This window comes from Schistocerca cancellata, unplaced genomic scaffold, assembly GCF_023864275.1.
Source record: "Schistocerca cancellata isolate TAMUIC-IGC-003103 unplaced genomic scaffold, iqSchCanc2.1 HiC_scaffold_1144, whole genome shotgun sequence".
NCBI classification, from domain to species: domain Eukaryota; kingdom Metazoa; phylum Arthropoda; class Insecta; order Orthoptera; family Acrididae; genus Schistocerca; species Schistocerca cancellata.
The window spans coordinates 4,009,130-4,026,658 of NW_026047143.1; the positions used below are offsets into that span (position 1 = coordinate 4,009,130).

Genomic DNA, 17,529 nt, shown 5'->3' on the forward strand with positions numbered 1-17,529 from the left:
TTAGCACATTCTCCCTCAAACTGAGTTAATTACTGCATTTTCGTACCATTACAGTAGTTTAAAAGGCTTAAGGAAGCATCTTTGTCACAACAGAAAGGTAGTTTGAAAATTGGGCTGGCGACATAAAAAAAAAAAAAGGAAGGGAGCCAACAGCACCCGGGTTTCCCAGGCGGTCACCCATCCAAGTACTAGCCGGGCCCGATGATGCTTAACTTCGGTGATCGGACGAGAACCGGTGTATTCATCATGGTATGGCCGTTGGCGCTCATCTAATGTAGGAGCACGGCAGAATTCGCGTTCGGCTTTTCTCCCAACACACAAAATGTTAGTTTTCGGCCGCATTTGACGAAAGCGCTTCCTTCCGCAACCGCCAGTTCCTCGAGGACGGCGCGGGGAGGCGCGCCCGGTGTCCCAGCAGAGCGACGGCCGAATTGGCGGGCGCACCGCCGCGTGTGTGAGACGCACTGCTGCTCGTTGCACCCCCTGTCATTCGCTGGGCGCGTGCAGCCTTCGACACTAGCGGAGGACGCATCTTGTCCCTGGTGTTCAGCGGAGGGCCTGTGCGGGGTGTGGCAGTATCGTGCTGGAGGGCGCCACTGGTAGCGATGTGGGCTTCCTCGCTTCGCCTCGCCTCACACCAGGTGTCTGCGTAGTTTGCAGTGCATTCGCACCATTCCTATCCCTGTCCCTGTCCCCGTCCCGACTTGTCCCGACTTTGCTCGACTGCCGCTCGCTGCCGCTCGGGTCGTGGTCCATATGACAGCGCAAGCACGACAAACGTCTGCGGGACGAGACGAGACGAGACGAGACGAGACGACTAAGGAATAAATTCGTGGTTACAAATCAAATTTGGAACTCTACACTCCTACACAACAATAGGCGGTGACGTATTTCAGAAATCACCTGCCGATTCGTACTGTTTTGTCGTTTTCAAAGTCTTCTTGGCAAACTTGGTTAGCACATTCTCCCTCAAACTGAGTTAACTACTGCATTTTCGTACCAGTACAGTAGTTTAAAAGGCTTAAGGAAGCATCTTTGTCACAACAGAAAGGTAGTTTGAAAATTGGGCTGGCGACATAACAAAAAAAAAGAAAAGGAAGGGAGCCAACAGCACCCGGGTTTCCCAGGCGGTCACCCATCCAAGTACTAGCCGGGCCCGATGATGCTTAACTTCGGTGATCGGACGAGAACCGGTGTATTCATCATGGTATGGCCGTTGGCGCTCATCTAATGTAGGAGCACGGCAGAATTCGCGTTCGGCTTTTCTCCCAACACACAAAATGTTAGTTTTCGGCCGCATTTGACGAAAGCGCTTCCTTCCGCAACCGCCAGTTCCTCGAGGACGGCGCGGGGAGGCGCGCCCGGCGTCCCAGCAGAGCGACGGCCGAATTGGCGGGGGCACCGCCGCGTGTGTGAGACGCACTGCTGCTCGTTGCACCCCCTGTCATTTGCTGGGCGCGTGCAGCCTTCGACACTAGCGGAGGACGCATCTTGTCCCTGGTGTTCAGCGGAGGGCCTGTGCGGGGTGTGGCATTATCGTGCTGGAGGGCGCCACTGGTAGCGATGTGGGCTTCCTCGCTTCGCCTCGCCTCACACCAGGTGTCTGCGTAGTTTGCAGTGCATTCGCACCATTCCTATCCCTGTCCCTGTCCCCGTCCCGACTTGTCCCGACTTTGCTCGACTGCCGCTCGCTGCCGCTCGGGTCGTGGTCCATATGACAGCGCAAGCACGACAAACGTCTGCGGGACGAGACGAGACGAGACGAGTCGACTAAGGAATAAATTCGTGGTTACAAATCAAATTTGGAACTCAACACACCTACACAACAATAGGCGGTGACGTATTTCAGAAATCACCTGCCGATTCGTACTGTTTTGTCGTTTTCAAAGTCTTCTTGGCAAACTTGGTTAGCACATTCTCCCTCAACCTGAGTTAATTACTGCATTTTCGTTCCATTACAGTAGTTTAAAAGGCTTAAGGAAGCATCTTTGTCACAACAGAAAGGTAGTTTGAAAATTGGGCTGGCGACATAACAAAAAAAAAACAGTAAGGGAGCCAACAGCACCCGGGTTTCCAAGGCGGTCACCCATCCAAGTACTAGCCGGGCCCGATGATGCTTAACTTCGGTGATCGGACGAGAACCGGTGTATTCATTATGGTATGGCCGTTGGCGCTCATCTAATGTAGGAGCACGGCAGAATTCGCGTTCGGCTTTTCTCCCAACACACAAAATGTTAGTTTTCGGCCGCATTTGACGAAAGCGCTTCCTTCCGCAACCGCCAGTTCCTCGAGGACGGCGCGGGGAGGCGCGCCCGGTGTCCCAGCAGAGCGACGGCCGAATTGGCGGGCGCACCGCCGCGTGTGTGAGACGCACTGCTGCTCGTTGCACCCCCTGTCATTCGCTGGGCGCGTGCAGCCTTCGACACTAGCGGAGGACGCATCTTGTCCCTGGTGTTCAGCGGAGGGCCTGTGCGGGGTGTGGCAGTATCGTGCTGGAGGGCGCCACTGGTAGCGATGTGGGCTTCCTCGCTTCGCCTCGCCTCACACCAGGTGTCTGCGTAGTTTGCAGTGCATTCGCACCATTCCTATCCCTGTCCCTGTCCCCGTCCCGACTTGTCCCGACTTTGCTCGACTGCCGCTCGCTGCCGCTCGGGTCGTGGTCCATATGACAGCGCAAGCACGACAAACGTCTGCGGGACGAGACGAGACGAGACGAGACGAGACGACTAAGGAATAAATTCGTGGTTACAAATCAAATTTGGAACTCTACACTCCTACACAACAATAGGCGGTGACGTATTTCAGAAATCACCTGCCGATTCGTACTGTTTTGTCGTTTTCAAAGTCTTCTTGGCAAACTTGGTTAGCACATTCTCCCTCAAACTGAGTTAATTACTGCATTTTCGTACCATTACAGTAGTTTAAAAGGCTTAAGGAAGCATCTTTGTCACAACAGAAAGGTAGTTTGAAAATTGGGCTGGCGACATAACAAAAAAAAAGAAAAGGAAGGGAGCCAACAGCACCCGGGTTTCCCAGGCGGTCACCCATCCAAGTACTAGCCGGGCCCGATGATGCTTAACTTCGGTGATCGGACGAGAACCGGTGTATTCATTATGGTATGGCCGTTGGCGCTCATCTAATGTAGGAGCACGGCAGAATTCGCGTTCGGCTTTTCTCCCAACACACAAAATGTTAGTTTTCGGCCGCATTTGACGAAAGCGCTTCCTTCCGCAACCGCCAGTTCCTCGAGGACGGCGCGGGGAGGCGCGCCCGGTGTCCCAGCAGAGCGACGGCCGAATTGGCGGGCGCACCGCCGCGTGTGTGAGACGCACTGCTGCTCGTTGCACCCCCTGTCATTCGCTGGGCGCGTGCAGCCTTCGACACTAGCGGAGGACGCATCTTGTCCCTGGTGTTCAGCGGAGGGCCTGTGCGGGGTGTGGCAGTATCGTGCTGGAGGGCGCCACTGGTAGCGATGTGGGCTTCCTCGCTTCGCCTCGCCTCACACCAGGTGTCTGCGTAGTTTGCAGTGCATTCGCACCATTCCTATCCCTGTCCCTGTCCCCGTCCCGACTTGTCCCGACTCTGCTCGACTGCCGCTCGCTGCCGCTCGGGTCGTGGTCCATATGACAGCGCAAGCACGACAAACGTCTGCGGGACGAGACGAGACGAGACGAGTCGACTAAGGAATAAATTCGTGGTTACAAATCAAATTTGGAACTCAACACACCTACACAACAATAGGCGGTGACGTATTTCAGAAATCACCTGCCGATTCGTACTGTTTTGTCGTTTTCAAAGTCTTCTTGGCAAACTTGGTTAGCACATTCTCCCTCAACCTGAGTTAATTACTGCATTTTCGTTCCATTACAGTAGTTTAAAAGGCTTAAGGAAGCATCTTTGTCACAACAGAAAGGTAGTTTGAAAATTGGGCTGGCGACATAACAAAAAAAAAACAGTAAGGGAGCCAACAGCACCCGGGTTTCCAAGGCGGTCACCCATCCAAGTACTAGCCGGGCCCGATGATGCTTAACTTCGGTGATCGGACGAGAACCGGTGTATTCATTATGGTATGGCCGTTGGCGCTCATCTAATGTAGGAGCACGGCAGAATTCGCGTTCGGCTTTTCTCCCAACACACAAAATGTTAGTTTTCGGCCGCATTTGACGAAAGCGCTTCCTTCCGCAACCGCCAGTTCCTCGAGGACGGCGCGGGGAGGCGCGCCCGGTGTCCCAGCAGAGCGACGGCCGAATTGGCGGGCGCACCGCCGCGTGTGTGAGACGCACTGCTGCTCGTTGCACCCCCTGTCATTCGCTGGGCGCGTGCAGCCTTCGACACTAGCGGAGGACGCATCTTGTCCCTGGTGTTCAGCGGAGGGCCTGTGCGGGGTGTGGCAGTATCGTGCTGGAGGGCGCCACTGGTAGCGATGTGGGCTTCCTCGCTTCGCCTCGCCTCACACCAGGTGTCTGCGTAGTTTGCAGTGCATTCGCACCATTCCTATCCCTGTCCCTGTCCCCGTCCCGACTTGTCCCGACTTTGCTCGACTGCCGCTCGCTGCCGCTCGGGTCGTGGTCCATATGACAGCGCAAGCACGACAAACGTCTGCGGGACGAGACGAGACGAGACGAGACGAGACGACTAAGGAATAAATTCGTGGTTACAAATCAAATTTGGAACTCTACACTCCTACACAACAATAGGCGGTGACGTATTTCAGAAATCACCTGCCGATTCGTACTGTTTTGTCGTTTTCAAAGTCTTCTTGGCAAACTTGGTTAGCACATTCTCCCTCAAACTGAGTTAATTACTGCATTTTCGTACCATTACAGTAGTTTAAAAGGCTTAAGGAAGCATCTTTGTCACAACAGAAAGGTAGTTTGAAAATTGGGCTGGCGACATAACAAAAAAAAAGAAAAGGAAGGGAGCCAACAGCACCCGGGTTTCCCAGGCGGTCACCCATCCAAGTACTAGCCGGGCCCGATGATGCTTAACTTCGGTGATCGGACGAGAACCGGTGTATTCATTATGGTATGGCCGTTGGCGCTCATCTAATGTAGGAGCACGGCAGAATTCGCGTTCGGCTTTTCTCCCAACACACAAAATGTTAGTTTTCGGCCGCATTTGACGAAAGCGCTTCCTTCCGCAACCGCCAGTTCCTCGAGGACGGCGCGGGGAGGCGCGCCCGGTGTCCCAGCAGAGCGACGGCCGAATTGGCGGGCGCACCGCCGCGTGTGTGAGACGCACTGCTGCTCGTTGCACCCCCTGTCATTCGCTGGGCGCGTGCAGCCTTCGACACTAGCGGAGGACGCATCTTGTCCCTGGTGTTCAGCGGAGGGCCTGTGCGGGGTGTGGCAGTATCGTGCTGGAGGGCGCCACTGGTAGCGATGTGGGCTTCCTCGCTTCGCCTCGCCTCACACCAGGTGTCTGCGTAGTTTGCAGTGCATTCGCACCATTCCTAACCCTGTCCTTGTCCCCGTCCCGACTTGTCCCGACTTTGCTCGACTGCCGCTCGCTGCCGCTCGGGTCGTGGTCCATATGACAGCGCAAGCACGACAAACGTCTGCGGGACGAGACGAGACGAGACGAGACGAGACGACTAAGGAATAAATTCGTGGTTACAAATCAAATTTGGAACTCTACACTCCTACACAACAATAGGCGGTGACGTATTTCAGAAATCACCTGCCGATTCGTACTGTTTTGTCGTTTTCAAAGTCTTCTTGGCAAACTTGGTTAGCACATTCTCCCTCAAACTGAGTTAATTACTGCATTTTCGTACCATTACAGTAGTTTAAAAGGCTTAAGGAAGCATCTTTGTCACAACAGAAAGGTAGTTTGAAAATTGGGCTGGCGACATAAAAAAAAAAAAAGGAAGGGAGCCAACAGCACCCGGGTTTCCCAGGCGGTCACCCATCCAAGTACTAGCCGGGCCCGATGATGCTTAACTTCGGTGATCGGACGAGAACCGGTGTATTCATCATGGTATGGCCGTTGGCGCTCATCTAATGTAGGAGCACGGCAGAATTCGCGTTCGGCTTTTCTCCCAACACACAAAATGTTAGTTTTCGGCCGCATTTGACGAAAGCGCTTCCTTCCGCAACCGCCAGTTCCTCGAGGACGGCGCGGGGAGGCGCGCCCGGTGTCCCAGCAGAGCGACGGCCGAATTGGCGGGCGCACCGCCGCGTGTGTGAGACGCACTGCTGCTCGTTGCACCCCCTGTCATTCGCTGGGCGCGTGCAGCCTTCGACACTAGCGGAGGACGCATCTTGTCCCTGGTGTTCAGCGGAGGGCCTGTGCGGGGTGTGGCAGTATCGTGCTGGAGGGCGCCACTGGTAGCGATGTGGGCTTCCTCGCTTCGCCTCGCCTCACACCAGGTGTCTGCGTAGTTTGCAGTGCATTCGCACCATTCCTATCCCTGTCCCTGTCCCCGTCCCGACTTGTCCCGACTTTGCTCGACTGCCGCTCGCTGCCGCTCGGGTCGTGGTCCATATGACAGCGCAAGCACGACAAACGTCTGCGGGACGAGACGAGACGAGACGAGACGAGACGACTAAGGAATAAATTCGTGGTTACAAATCAAATTTGGAACTCTACACTCCTACACAACAATAGGCGGTGACGTATTTCAGAAATCACCTGCCGATTCGTACTGTTTTGTCGTTTTCAAAGTCTTCTTGGCAAACTTGGTTAGCACATTCTCCCTCAAACTGAGTTAATTACTGCATTTTCGTACCATTACAGTAGTTTAAAAGGCTTAAGGAAGCATCTTTGTCACAACAGAAAGGTAGTTTGAAAATTGGGCTGGCGACATAACAAAAAAAAAGAAAAGGAAGGGAGCCAACAGCACCCGGGTTTCCCAGGCGGTCACCCATCCAAGTACTAGCCGGGCCCGATGATGCTTAACTTCGGTGATCGGACGAGAACCGGTGTATTCATTATGGTATGGCCGTTGGCGCTCATCTAATGTAGGAGCACGGCAGAATTCGCGTTCGGCTTTTCTCCCAACACACAAAATGTTAGTTTTCGGCCGCATTTGACGAAAGCGCTTCCTTCCGCAACCGCCAGTTCCTCGAGGACGGCGCGGGGAGGCGCGCCCGGTGTCCCAGCAGAGCGACGGCCGAATTGGCGGGCGCACCGCCGCGTGTGTGAGACGCACTGCTGCTCGTTGCACCCCCTGTCATTCGCTGGGCGCGTGCAGCCTTCGACACTAGCGGAGGACGCATCTTGTCCCTGGTGTTCAGCGGAGGGCCTGTGCGGGGTGTGGCAGTATCGTGCTGGAGGGCGCCACTGGTAGCGATGTGGGCTTCCTCGCTTCGCCTCGCCTCACACCAGGTGTCTGCGTAGTTTGCAGTGCATTCGCACCATTCCTATCCCTGTCCCTGTCCCCGTCCCGACTTGTCCCGACTTTGCTCGACTGCCGCTCGCTGCCGCTCGGGTCGTGGTCCATATGACAGCGCAAGCACGACAAACGTCTGCGGGACGAGACGAGACGAGACGAGACGAGACGACTAAGGAATAAATTCGTGGTTACAAATCAAATTTGGAACTCTACACTCCTACACAACAATAGGCGGTGACGTATTTCAGAAATCACCTGCCGATTCGTACTGTTTTGTCGTTTTCAAAGTCTTCTTGGCAAACTTGGTTAGCACATTCTCCCTCAAACTGAGTTAATTACTGCATTTTCGTACCATTACAGTAGTTTAAAAGGCTTAAGGAAGCATCTTTGTCACAACAGAAAGGTAGTTTGAAAATTGGGCTGGCGACATAACAAAAAAAAAGAAAAGGAAGGGAGCCAACAGCACCCGGGTTTCCCAGGCGGTCACCCATCCAAGTACTAGCCGGGCCCGATGATGCTTAACTTCGGTGATCGGACGAGAACCGGTGTATTCATTATGGTATGGCCGTTGGCGCTCATCTAATGTAGGAGCACGGCAGAATTCGCGTTCGGCTTTTCTCCCAACACACAAAATGTTAGTTTTCGGCCGCATTTGACGAAAGCGCTTCCTTCCGCAACCGCCAGTTCCTCGAGGACGGCGCGGGGAGGCGCGCCCGGTGTCCCAGCAGAGCGACGGCCGAATTGGCGGGCGCACCGCCGCGTGTGTGAGACGCACTGCTGCTCGTTGCACCCCCTGTCATTCGCTGGGCGCGTGCAGCCTTCGACACTAGCGGAGGACGCATCTTGTCCCTGGTGTTCAGCGGAGGGCCTGTGCGGGGTGTGGCAGTATCGTGCTGGAGGGCGCCACTGGTAGCGATGTGGGCTTCCTCGCTTCGCCTCGCCTCACACCAGGTGTCTGCGTAGTTTGCAGTGCATTCGCACCATTCCTAACCCTGTCCTTGTCCCCGTCCCGACTTGTCCCGACTTTGCTCGACTGCCGCTCGCTGCGGCTCGGGTCGTGGTCCATATGACAGCGCAAGCACGACAAACGTCTGCGGGACGAGACGAGACGAGACGAGACGAGACGACTAAGGAATAAATTCGTGGTTACAAATCAAATTTGGAACTCTACACTCCTACACAACAATAGGCGGTGACGTATTTCAGAAATCACCTGCCGATTCGTACTGTTTTGTCGTTTTCAAAGTCTTCTTGGCAAACTTGGTTAGCACATTCTCCCTCAAACTGAGTTAATTACTGCATTTTCGTACCATTACAGTAGTTTAAAAGGCTTAAGGAAGCATCTTTGTCACAACAGAAAGGTAGTTTGAAAATTGGGCTGGCGACATAAAAAAAAAAAAAGGAAGGGAGCCAACAGCACCCGGGTTTCCCAGGCGGTCACCCATCCAAGTACTAGCCGGGCCCGATGATGCTTAACTTCGGTGATCGGACGAGAACCGGTGTATTCATTATGGTATGGCCGTTGGCGCTCATCTAATGTAGGAGCACGGCAGAAATCGCGTTCGGCTTTTCTCCCAACACACAAAATGTTAGTTTTCGGCCGCATTTGACGAAAGCGCTTCCTTCCGCAACCGCCAGTTCCTCGAGGACGGCGCGGGGAGGCGCGCCCGGTGTCCCAGCAGAGCGACGGCCGAATTGGCGGGCGCACCGCCGCGTGTGTGAGACGCACTGCTGCTCGTTGCACCCCCTGTCATTCGCTGGGCGCGTGCAGCCTTCGACACTAGCGGAGGACGCATCTTGTCCCTGGTGTTCAGCGGAGGGCCTGTGCGGGGTGTGGCAGTATCGTGCTGGAGGGCGCCACTGGTAGCGATGTGGGCTTCCTCGCTTCGCCTCGCCTCACACCAGGTGTCTGCGTAGTTTGCAGTGCATTCGCACCATTCCTAACCCTGTCCCTGTCCCCGTCCCGACTTGTCCCGACTTTGCTCGACTGCCGCTCGCTGCCGCTCGGGTCGTGGTCCATATGACAGCGCAAGCACGACAAACGTCTGCGGGACGAGACGAGACGAGACGAGACGAGACGACTAAGGAATAAATTCGTGGTTACAAATCAAATTTGGAACTCAACACACCTACACAACAATAGGCGGTGACGTATTTCAGAAATCACCTGCCGATTCGTACTGTTTTGTCGTTTTCAAAGTCTTCTTGGCAAACTTGGTTAGCACATTCTCCCTCAAACTGAGTTAATTACTGCATTTTCGTACCATTACAGTAGTTTAAAAGGCTTAAGGAAGCATCTTTCTCACAACAGAAAGGTAGTTTGAAAATTGGGCTGGCGACATAACAAAAAAAAAGAAAAGGAAGGGAGCCAACAGCACCCGGGTTTCCCAGGCGGTCACCCATCCAAGTACTAGCCGGGCCCGATGATGCTTAACTTCGGTGATCGGACGAGAACCGGTGTATTCATCATGGTATGGCCGTTGGCGCTCATCTAATGTAGGAGCACGGCAGAATTCGCGTTCGGCTTTTCTCCCAACACACAAAATGTTAGTTTTCGGCCGCATTTGACGAAAGCGCTTCCTTCCGCAACCGCCAGTTCCTCGAGGACGGCGCGGGGAGGCGCGCCCGGCGTCCCAGCAGAGCGACGGCCGAATTGGCGGGCGCACCGCCGCGTGTGTGAGACGCACTGCTGCTCGTTGCACCCCCTGTCATTTGCTGGGCGCGTGCAGCCTTCGACACTAGCGGAGGACGCATCTTGTCCCTGGTGTTCAGCGGAGGGCCTGTGCGGGGTGTGGCAGTATCGTGCTGGAGGGCGCCACTGGTAGCGATGTGGGCTTCCTCGCTTCGCCTCGCCTCACACCAGGTGTCTGCGTAGTTTGCAGTGCATTCGCACCATTCCTATCCCTGTCCCTGTCCCCGTCCCGACTTGTCCCGACTCTGCTCGACTGCCGCTCGCTGCCGCTCGGGTCGTGGTCCATATGACAGCGCAAGCACGACAAACGTCTGCGGGACGAGACGAGACGAGGCGAGACGAGACGACTAAGGAATAAATTCGTGGTTACAAATCAAATTTGGAACTCTACACTCCTACACAACAATAGGCGGTGACGTATTTCAGAAATCACCTGCCGATTCGTACTGTTTTGTCGTTTTCAAAGTCTTCTTGGCAAACTTGGTTAGCACATTCTCCCTCAAACTGAGTTAATTACTGCATTTTCGTACCATTACAGTAGTTTAAAAGGCTTAAGGAAGCATCTTTGTCACAACAGAAAGGTAGTTTGAAAATTGGGCTGGCGACATAACAAAAAAAAAAAAAAGGAAGGGAGCCAACAGCACCCGGGTTTCCCAGGCGGTCACCCATCCAAGTACTAGCCGGGCCCGATGATGCTTAACTTCGGTGATCGGACGAGAACCGGTGTATTCATTATGGTATGGCCGTTGGCGCTCATCTAATGTAGGAGCACGGCAGAATTCGCGTTCGGCTTTTCTCCCAACACACAAAATGTTAGTTTTCGGCCGCATTTGACGAAAGCGCTTCCTTCCGCAACCGCCAGTTCCTCGAGGACGGCGCGGGGAGGCGCGCCCGGTGTCCCAGCAGAGCGACGGCCGAATTGGCGGGCGCACCGCCGCGTGTGTGAGACGCACTGCTGCTCGTTGCACCCCCTGTCATTCGCTGGGCGCGTGCAGCCTTCGACACTAGCGGAGGACGCATCTTGTCCCTGGTGTTCAGCGGAGGGCCTGTGCGGGGTGTGGCAGTATCGTGCTGGAGGGCGCCACTGGTAGCGATGTGGGCTTCCTCGCTTCGCCCCGCCTCACACCAGGTGTCTGCGTAGTTTGCAGTGCATTCGCACCATTCCTAACCCTGTCCTTGTCCCCGTCCCGACTTGTCCCGACTTTGCTCGACTGCCGCTCGCTGCGGCTCGGGTCGTGGTCCATATGACAGCGCAAGCACGACAAACGTCTGCGGGACGAGACGAGACGAGACGAGACGAGACGACTAAGGAATAAATTCGTGGTTACAAATCAAATTTGGAACTCTACACTCCTACACAACAATAGGCGGTGACGTATTTCAGAAATCACCTGCCGATTCGTACTGTTTTGTCGTTTTCAAAGTCTTCTTGGCAAACTTGGTTAGCACATTCTCCCTCAAACTGAGTTAATTACTGCATTTTCGTACCATTACAGTAGTTTAAAAGGCTTAAGGAAGCATCTTTGTCACAACAGAAAGGTAGTTTGAAAATTGGGCTGGCGACATAAAAAAAAAAAAGGAAGGGAGCCAACAGCACCCGGGTTTCCCAGGCGGTCACCCATCCAAGTACTAGCCGGGCCCGATGATGCTTAACTTCGGTGATCGGACGAGAACCGGTGTATTCATTATGGTATGGCCGTTGGCGCTCATCTAATGTAGGAGCACGGCAGAAATCGCGTTCGGCTTTTCTCCCAACACACAAAATGTTAGTTTTCGGCCGCATTTGACGAAAGCGCTTCCTTCCGCAACCGCCAGTTCCTCGAGGACGGCGCGGGGAGGCGCGCCCGGTGTCCCAGCAGAGCGACGGCCGAATTGGCGGGCGCACCGCCGCGTGTGTGAGACGCACTGCTGCTCGTTGCACCCCCTGTCATTCGCTGGGCGCGTGCAGCCTTCGACACTAGCGGAGGACGCATCTTGTCCCTGGTGTTCAGCGGAGGGCCTGTGCGGGGTGTGGCAGTATCGTGCTGGAGGGCGCCACTGGTAGCGATGTGGGCTTCCTCGCTTCGCCTCGCCTCACACCAGGTGTCTGCGTAGTTTGCAGTGCATTCGCACCATTCCTAACCCTGTCCCTGTCCCCGTCCCGACTTGTCCCGACTTTGCTCGACTGCCGCTCGCTGCCGCTCGGGTCGTGGTCCATATGACAGCGCAAGCACGACAAACGTCTGCGGGACGAGACGAGACGAGACGAGACGAGACGACTAAGGAATAAATTCGTGGTTACAAATCAAATTTGGAACTCAACACACCTACACAACAATAGGCGGTGACGTATTTCAGAAATCACCTGCCGATTCGTACTGTTTTGTCGTTTTCAAAGTCTTCTTGGCAAACTTGGTTAGCACATTCTCCCTCAAACTGAGTTAATTACTGCATTTTCGTACCATTACAGTAGTTTAAAAGGCTTAAGGAAGCATCTTTGTCACAACAGAAAGGTAGTTTGAAAATTGGGCTGGCGACATAACAAAAAAAAAGAAAAGGAAGGGAGCCAACAGCACCCGGGTTTCCCAGGCGGTCACCCATCCAAGTACTAGCCGGGCCCGATGATGCTTAACTTCGGTGATCGGACGAGAACCGGTGTATTCATTATGGTATGGCCGTTGGCGCTCATCTAATGTAGGAGCACGGCAGAATTCGCGTTCGGCTTTTCTCCCAACACACAAAATGTTAGTTTTCGGCCGCATTTGACGAAAGCGCTTCCTTCCGCAACCGCCAGTTCCTCGAGGACGGCGCGGGGAGGCGCGCCCGGCGTCCCAGCAGAGCGACGGCCGAATTAGCGGGCGCACCGCCGCGTGTGTGAGACGCACTGCTGCTCGTTGCACCCCCTGTCATTCGCTGGGCGCGTGCAGCCTTCGACACTAGCGGAGGACGCATCTTGTCCCTGGTGTTCAGCGGAGGGCCTGTGCGGGGTGTGGCAGTATCGTGCTGGAGGGCGCCACTGGTAGCGATGTGGGCTTCCTCGCTTCGCCTCGCCTCACACCAGGTGTCTGCGTAGTTTGCAGTGCATTCGCAACATTCCTAACCCTGTCCCTGTCCCCGTCCCGACTTGTCCCGACTTTGCTCGACTGCCGCTCGCTGCCGCTCGGGTCGTGGTCCATATGAACGACAAACGTCTGCGGGACGAGACGAGACGAGACGAGACGAGACGACTAAGGAATAAATTCGTGGTTACAAATCAAATTTGGAACTCTACACTCCTACACAACAATAGGCGGTGACGTATTTCAGAAATCACCTGCCGATTCGTACTGTTTTGTCGTTTTCAAAGTCTTCTTGGCAAACTTGGTTAGCACATTCTCCCTCAAACTGAGTTAACTACTGCATTTTCGTACCAGTACAGTAGTTTAAAAGGCTTAAGGAAGCATCTTTGTCACAACAGAAAGGTAGTTTGAAAATTGGGCTGGCGACATAACAAAAAAAAAGAAAAGGAAGGGAGCCAACAGCACCCGGGTTTCCCAGGCGGTCACCCATCCAAGTACTAGCCGGGCCCGATGATGCTTAACTTCGGTGATCGGACGAGAACCGGTGTATTCATCATGGTATGGCCGTTGGCGCTCATCTAATGTAGGAGCACGGCAGAATTCGCGTTCGGCTTTTCTCCCAACACACAAAATGTTAGTTTTCGGCCGCATTTGACGAAAGCGCTTCCTTCCGCAACCGCCAGTTCCTCGAGGACGGCGCGGGGAGGCGCGCCCGGCGTCCCAGCAGAGCGACGGCCGAATTGGCGGGCGCACCGCCGCGTGTGTGAGACGCACTGCTGCTCGTTGCACCCCCTGTCATTTGCTGGGCGCGTGCAGCCTTCGACACTAGCGGAGGACGCATCTTGTCCCTGGTGTTCAGCGGAGGGCCTGTGCGGGGTGTGGCATTATCGTGCTGGAGGGCGCCACTGGTAGCGATGTGGGCTTCCTCGCTTCGCCTCGCCTCACACCAGGTGTCTGCGTAGTTTGCAGTTCATTCGCACCATTCCTATCCCTGTCCCTGTCCCCGTCCCGACTTGTCCCGACTCTGCTCGACTGCCGCTCGCTGCCGCTCGGGTCGTGGTCCATATGACAGCGCAAGCACGACAAACGTCTGCGGGACGAGACGAGACGAGACGAGACGAGACGACTAAGGAATAAATTCGTGGTTACAAATCAAATTTGGAACTCTACACTCCTACACAACAATAGGCGGTGACGTATTTCAGAAATCACCTGCCGATTCGTACTGTTTTGTCGTTTTCAAAGTCTTCTTGGCAAACTTGGTTAGCACATTCTCCCTCAAACTGAGTTAACTACTGCATTTTCGTACCAGTACAGTAGTTTAAAAGGCTTAAGGAAGCATCTTTGTCACAACAGAAAGGTAGTTTGAAAATTGGGCTGGCGACATAACAAAAAAAAAGAAAAGGAAGGGAGCCAACAGCACCCGGGTTTCCCAGGCGGTCACCCATCCAAGTACTAGCCGGGCCCGATGATGCTTAACTTCGGTGATCGGACGAGAACCGGTGTATTCATTATGGTATGGCCGTTGGCGCTCATCTAATGTAGGAGCACGGCAGAATTCGCGTTCGGCTTTTCTCCCAACACACAAAATGTTAGTTTTCGGCCGCATTTGACGAAAGCGCTTCCTTCCGCAACCGCCAGTTCCTCGAGGACGGCGCGGGGCGGCGCGCCCGGTGTCCCAGCAGAGCGACGGCCGAATTGGCGGGCGCACCGCCGCGTGTGTGAGACGCACTGCTGCTCGTTGCACCCCCTGTCATTCGCTGGGCGCGTGCAGCCTTCGACACTAGCGGAGGACGCATCTTGTCCCTGGTGTTCAGCGGAGGGCCTGTGCGGGGTGTGGCAGTATCGTGCTGGAGGGCGCCACTGGTAGCGATGTGGGCTTCCTCGCTTCGCCTCGCCTCACACCAGGTGTCTGCGTAGTTTGCAGTGCATTCGCACCATTCCTATCCCTGTCCCTGTCCCCGTCCCGACTTGTCCCGACTCTGCTCGACTGCCGCTCGCTGCCGCTCGGGTCGTGGTCCATATGACAGCGCAAGCACGACAAACGTCTGCGGGACGAGACGAGACGAGACGAGACGAGACGACTAAGGAATAAATTCGTGGTTACAAATCAAATTTGGAACTCTACACTCCTACACAACAATAGGCGGTGACGTATTTCAGAAATCACCTGCCGATTCGTACTGTTTTGTCGTTTTCAAAGTCTTCTTGGCAAACTTGGTTAGCACATTCTCCCTCAAACTGAGTTAACTACTGCATTTTCGTACCAGTACAGTAGTTTAAAAGGCTTAAGGAAGCATCTTTGTCACAACAGAAAGGTAGTTTGAAAATTGGGCTGGCGACATAACAAAAAAAAAGAAAAGGAAGGGAGCCAACAGCACCCGGGTTTCCCAGGCGGTCACCCATCCAAGTACTAGCCGGGCCCGATGATGCTTAACTTCGGTGATCGGACGAGAACCGGTGTATTCATCAGGGTATGGCCGTTGGCGCTCATCTAATGTAGGAGCACGGCAGAATTCGCGTTCGGCTTTTCTCCCAACACACAAAATGTTAGTTTTCGGCCGCATTTGACGAAAGCGCTTCCTTCCGCAACCGCCAGTTCCTCGAGGACGGCGCGGGGAGGCGCGCCCGGCGTCCCAGCAGAGCGACGGCCGAATTGGCGGGCGCACCGCCGCGTGTGTGAGACGCACTGCTGCTCGTTGCACCCCCTGTCATTTGCTGGGCGCGTGCAGCCTTCGACACTAGCGGAGGACGCATCTTGTCCCTGGTGTTCAGCGGAGGGCCTGTGCGGGGTGTGGCATTATCGTGCTGGAGGGCGCCACTGGTAGCGATGTGGGCTTCCTCGCTTCGCCTCGCCTCACACCAGGTGTCTGCGTAGTTTGCAGTGCATTCGCACCATTCCTATCCCTGTCCCTGTCCCCGTCCCGACTTGTCCCGACTCTGCTCGACTGCCGCTCGCTGCCGCTCGGGTCGTGGTCCATATGACAGCGCAAGCACGACAAACGTCTGCGGGACGAGACGAGACGAGACGAGACGAGACGAGACGACTAAGGAATAAATTCGTGGTTACAAATCAAATTTGGAACTCTACACTCCTACACAACAATAGGCGGTGACGTATTTCAGAAATCACCTGCCGATTCGTACTGTTTTGTCGTTTTCAAAGTCTTCTTGGCAAACTTGGTTAGCACATTCTCCCTCAAACTGAGTTAACTACTGCATTTTCGTACCAGTACAGTAGTTTAAAAGGCTTAAGGAAGCATCTTTGTCACAACAGAAAGGTAGTTTGAAAATTGGGCTGGCGACATAACAAAAAAAAAGAAAAGGAAGGGAGCCAACAGCACCCGGGTTTCCCAGGCGGTCACCCATCCAAGTACTAGCCGGGCCCGATGATGCTTAACTTCGGTGATCGGACGAGAACCGGTGTATTCATTATGGTATGGCCGTTGGCGCTCATCTAATGTAGGAGCACGGCAGAATTCGCGTTCGGCTTTTCTCCCAACACACAAAATGTTAGTTTTCGGCCGCATTTGACGAAAGCGCTTCCTTCCGCAACCGCCAGTTCCTCGAGGACGGCGCGGGGAGGCGCGCCCGGTGTCCCAGCAGAGCGACGGCCGAATTGGCGGGCGCACCGCCGCGTGTGTGAGACGCACTGCTGCTCGTTGCACCCCCTGTCATTCGCTGGGCGCGTGCAGCCTTCGACACTAGCGGAGGACGCATCTTGTCCCTGGTGTTCAGCGGAGGGCCTGTGCGGGGTGTGGCATTATCGTGCTGGAGGGCGCCACTGGTAGCGATGTGGGCTTCCTCGCTTCGCCTCGCCTCACACCAGGTGTCTGCGTAGTTTGCAGTGCATTCGCACCATTCCTATCCCTGTCCCTGTCCCCGTCCCGACTTGTCCCGACTCTGCTCGACTGCCGCTCGCTGCCGCTCGGGTCGTGGTCCATATGACAGCGCAAGCACGACAAACGTCTGCGGGACGAGACGAGACGAGACGAGACGAGACGACTAAGGAATAAATTCGTGGTTACAAATCAAATTTGGAACTCTACACTCCTACACAACAATAGGCGGTGACGTATTTCAGAAATCACCTGCCGATTCGTACTGTTTTGTCGTTTTCAAAGTCTTCTTGGCAAACTTGGTTAGCACATTCTCCCTCAAACTGAGTTAACTACTGCATTTTCGTACCAGTACAGTAGTTTAAAAGGCTTAAGGAAGCATCTTTGTCACAACAGAAAGGTAGTTTGAAAATTGGGCTGGCGACATAACAAAAAAAAAGAAAAGGAAGGGAGCCAACAGCACCCGGGTTTCCCAGGCGGTCACCCATCCAAGTACTAGCCGGGCCCCATGATGCTTAACGTCGGTGATCGGACGAGAACCGGTGTATTCATCATGGTATGGCCGTTGGCGCTCATCTAATGTAGGAGCACGGCAGAATTCGCGTTCGGCTTTTCTCCCAACAC

The 17,529-nt window shown here is 54.6% G+C and overlaps 19 non-coding genes across 19 annotated transcripts; all 19 read right to left on the reverse strand.

Moving 5' to 3' along the window:
* Positions 1-144: 144 nt before the first annotated feature.
* On the reverse strand, positions 145-263 carry LOC126159671 (5S ribosomal RNA). Its single transcript, XR_007534520.1, has one exon. It is a non-coding gene; the product is annotated as a 5S ribosomal RNA (ribosomal RNA).
* An 839-nt stretch (positions 264-1,102) lies between these two features.
* LOC126159684 (5S ribosomal RNA) lies at positions 1,103-1,221 on the reverse strand. Its single transcript, XR_007534532.1, has one exon. It is a non-coding gene; the product is annotated as a 5S ribosomal RNA (ribosomal RNA).
* Positions 1,222-2,053: 832 nt separating this feature from the next.
* On the reverse strand, positions 2,054-2,172 carry LOC126159732 (5S ribosomal RNA). The gene has a single exon (XR_007534577.1). It is a non-coding gene; the product is annotated as a 5S ribosomal RNA (ribosomal RNA).
* Positions 2,173-3,011: 839 nt separating this feature from the next.
* On the reverse strand, positions 3,012-3,130 carry LOC126159583 (5S ribosomal RNA). The gene has a single exon (XR_007534437.1). It is a non-coding gene; the product is annotated as a 5S ribosomal RNA (ribosomal RNA).
* Positions 3,131-3,962: 832 nt separating this feature from the next.
* Positions 3,963-4,081, reverse strand: LOC126159733 (5S ribosomal RNA). The gene has a single exon (XR_007534578.1). It is a non-coding gene; the product is annotated as a 5S ribosomal RNA (ribosomal RNA).
* An 839-nt stretch (positions 4,082-4,920) lies between these two features.
* LOC126159584 (5S ribosomal RNA) lies at positions 4,921-5,039 on the reverse strand. Its single transcript, XR_007534438.1, has one exon. It is a non-coding gene; the product is annotated as a 5S ribosomal RNA (ribosomal RNA).
* Positions 5,040-5,874: 835 nt separating this feature from the next.
* On the reverse strand, positions 5,875-5,993 carry LOC126159696 (5S ribosomal RNA). The gene has a single exon (XR_007534543.1). It is a non-coding gene; the product is annotated as a 5S ribosomal RNA (ribosomal RNA).
* Positions 5,994-6,832: 839 nt separating this feature from the next.
* LOC126159585 (5S ribosomal RNA) lies at positions 6,833-6,951 on the reverse strand. Its single transcript, XR_007534439.1, has one exon. It is a non-coding gene; the product is annotated as a 5S ribosomal RNA (ribosomal RNA).
* Positions 6,952-7,790: 839 nt separating this feature from the next.
* On the reverse strand, positions 7,791-7,909 carry LOC126159586 (5S ribosomal RNA). Its single transcript, XR_007534440.1, has one exon. It is a non-coding gene; the product is annotated as a 5S ribosomal RNA (ribosomal RNA).
* An 835-nt stretch (positions 7,910-8,744) lies between these two features.
* LOC126159587 (5S ribosomal RNA) lies at positions 8,745-8,863 on the reverse strand. Its single transcript, XR_007534441.1, has one exon. It is a non-coding gene; the product is annotated as a 5S ribosomal RNA (ribosomal RNA).
* Positions 8,864-9,702: 839 nt separating this feature from the next.
* On the reverse strand, positions 9,703-9,821 carry LOC126159708 (5S ribosomal RNA). Its single transcript, XR_007534554.1, has one exon. It is a non-coding gene; the product is annotated as a 5S ribosomal RNA (ribosomal RNA).
* An 839-nt stretch (positions 9,822-10,660) lies between these two features.
* On the reverse strand, positions 10,661-10,779 carry LOC126159588 (5S ribosomal RNA). Its single transcript, XR_007534442.1, has one exon. It is a non-coding gene; the product is annotated as a 5S ribosomal RNA (ribosomal RNA).
* An 834-nt stretch (positions 10,780-11,613) lies between these two features.
* Positions 11,614-11,732, reverse strand: LOC126159590 (5S ribosomal RNA). Its single transcript, XR_007534444.1, has one exon. It is a non-coding gene; the product is annotated as a 5S ribosomal RNA (ribosomal RNA).
* An 839-nt stretch (positions 11,733-12,571) lies between these two features.
* Positions 12,572-12,690, reverse strand: LOC126159591 (5S ribosomal RNA). Its single transcript, XR_007534445.1, has one exon. It is a non-coding gene; the product is annotated as a 5S ribosomal RNA (ribosomal RNA).
* An 829-nt stretch (positions 12,691-13,519) lies between these two features.
* LOC126159719 (5S ribosomal RNA) lies at positions 13,520-13,638 on the reverse strand. The gene has a single exon (XR_007534565.1). It is a non-coding gene; the product is annotated as a 5S ribosomal RNA (ribosomal RNA).
* An 839-nt stretch (positions 13,639-14,477) lies between these two features.
* Positions 14,478-14,596, reverse strand: LOC126159592 (5S ribosomal RNA). The gene has a single exon (XR_007534446.1). It is a non-coding gene; the product is annotated as a 5S ribosomal RNA (ribosomal RNA).
* An 839-nt stretch (positions 14,597-15,435) lies between these two features.
* On the reverse strand, positions 15,436-15,554 carry LOC126159463 (5S ribosomal RNA). The gene has a single exon (XR_007534325.1). It is a non-coding gene; the product is annotated as a 5S ribosomal RNA (ribosomal RNA).
* An 844-nt stretch (positions 15,555-16,398) lies between these two features.
* LOC126159594 (5S ribosomal RNA) lies at positions 16,399-16,517 on the reverse strand. Its single transcript, XR_007534447.1, has one exon. It is a non-coding gene; the product is annotated as a 5S ribosomal RNA (ribosomal RNA).
* Positions 16,518-17,356: 839 nt separating this feature from the next.
* Positions 17,357-17,475, reverse strand: LOC126159662 (5S ribosomal RNA). Its single transcript, XR_007534511.1, has one exon. It is a non-coding gene; the product is annotated as a 5S ribosomal RNA (ribosomal RNA).
* Between the last annotated feature and the right edge of the window lie 54 nt (positions 17,476-17,529).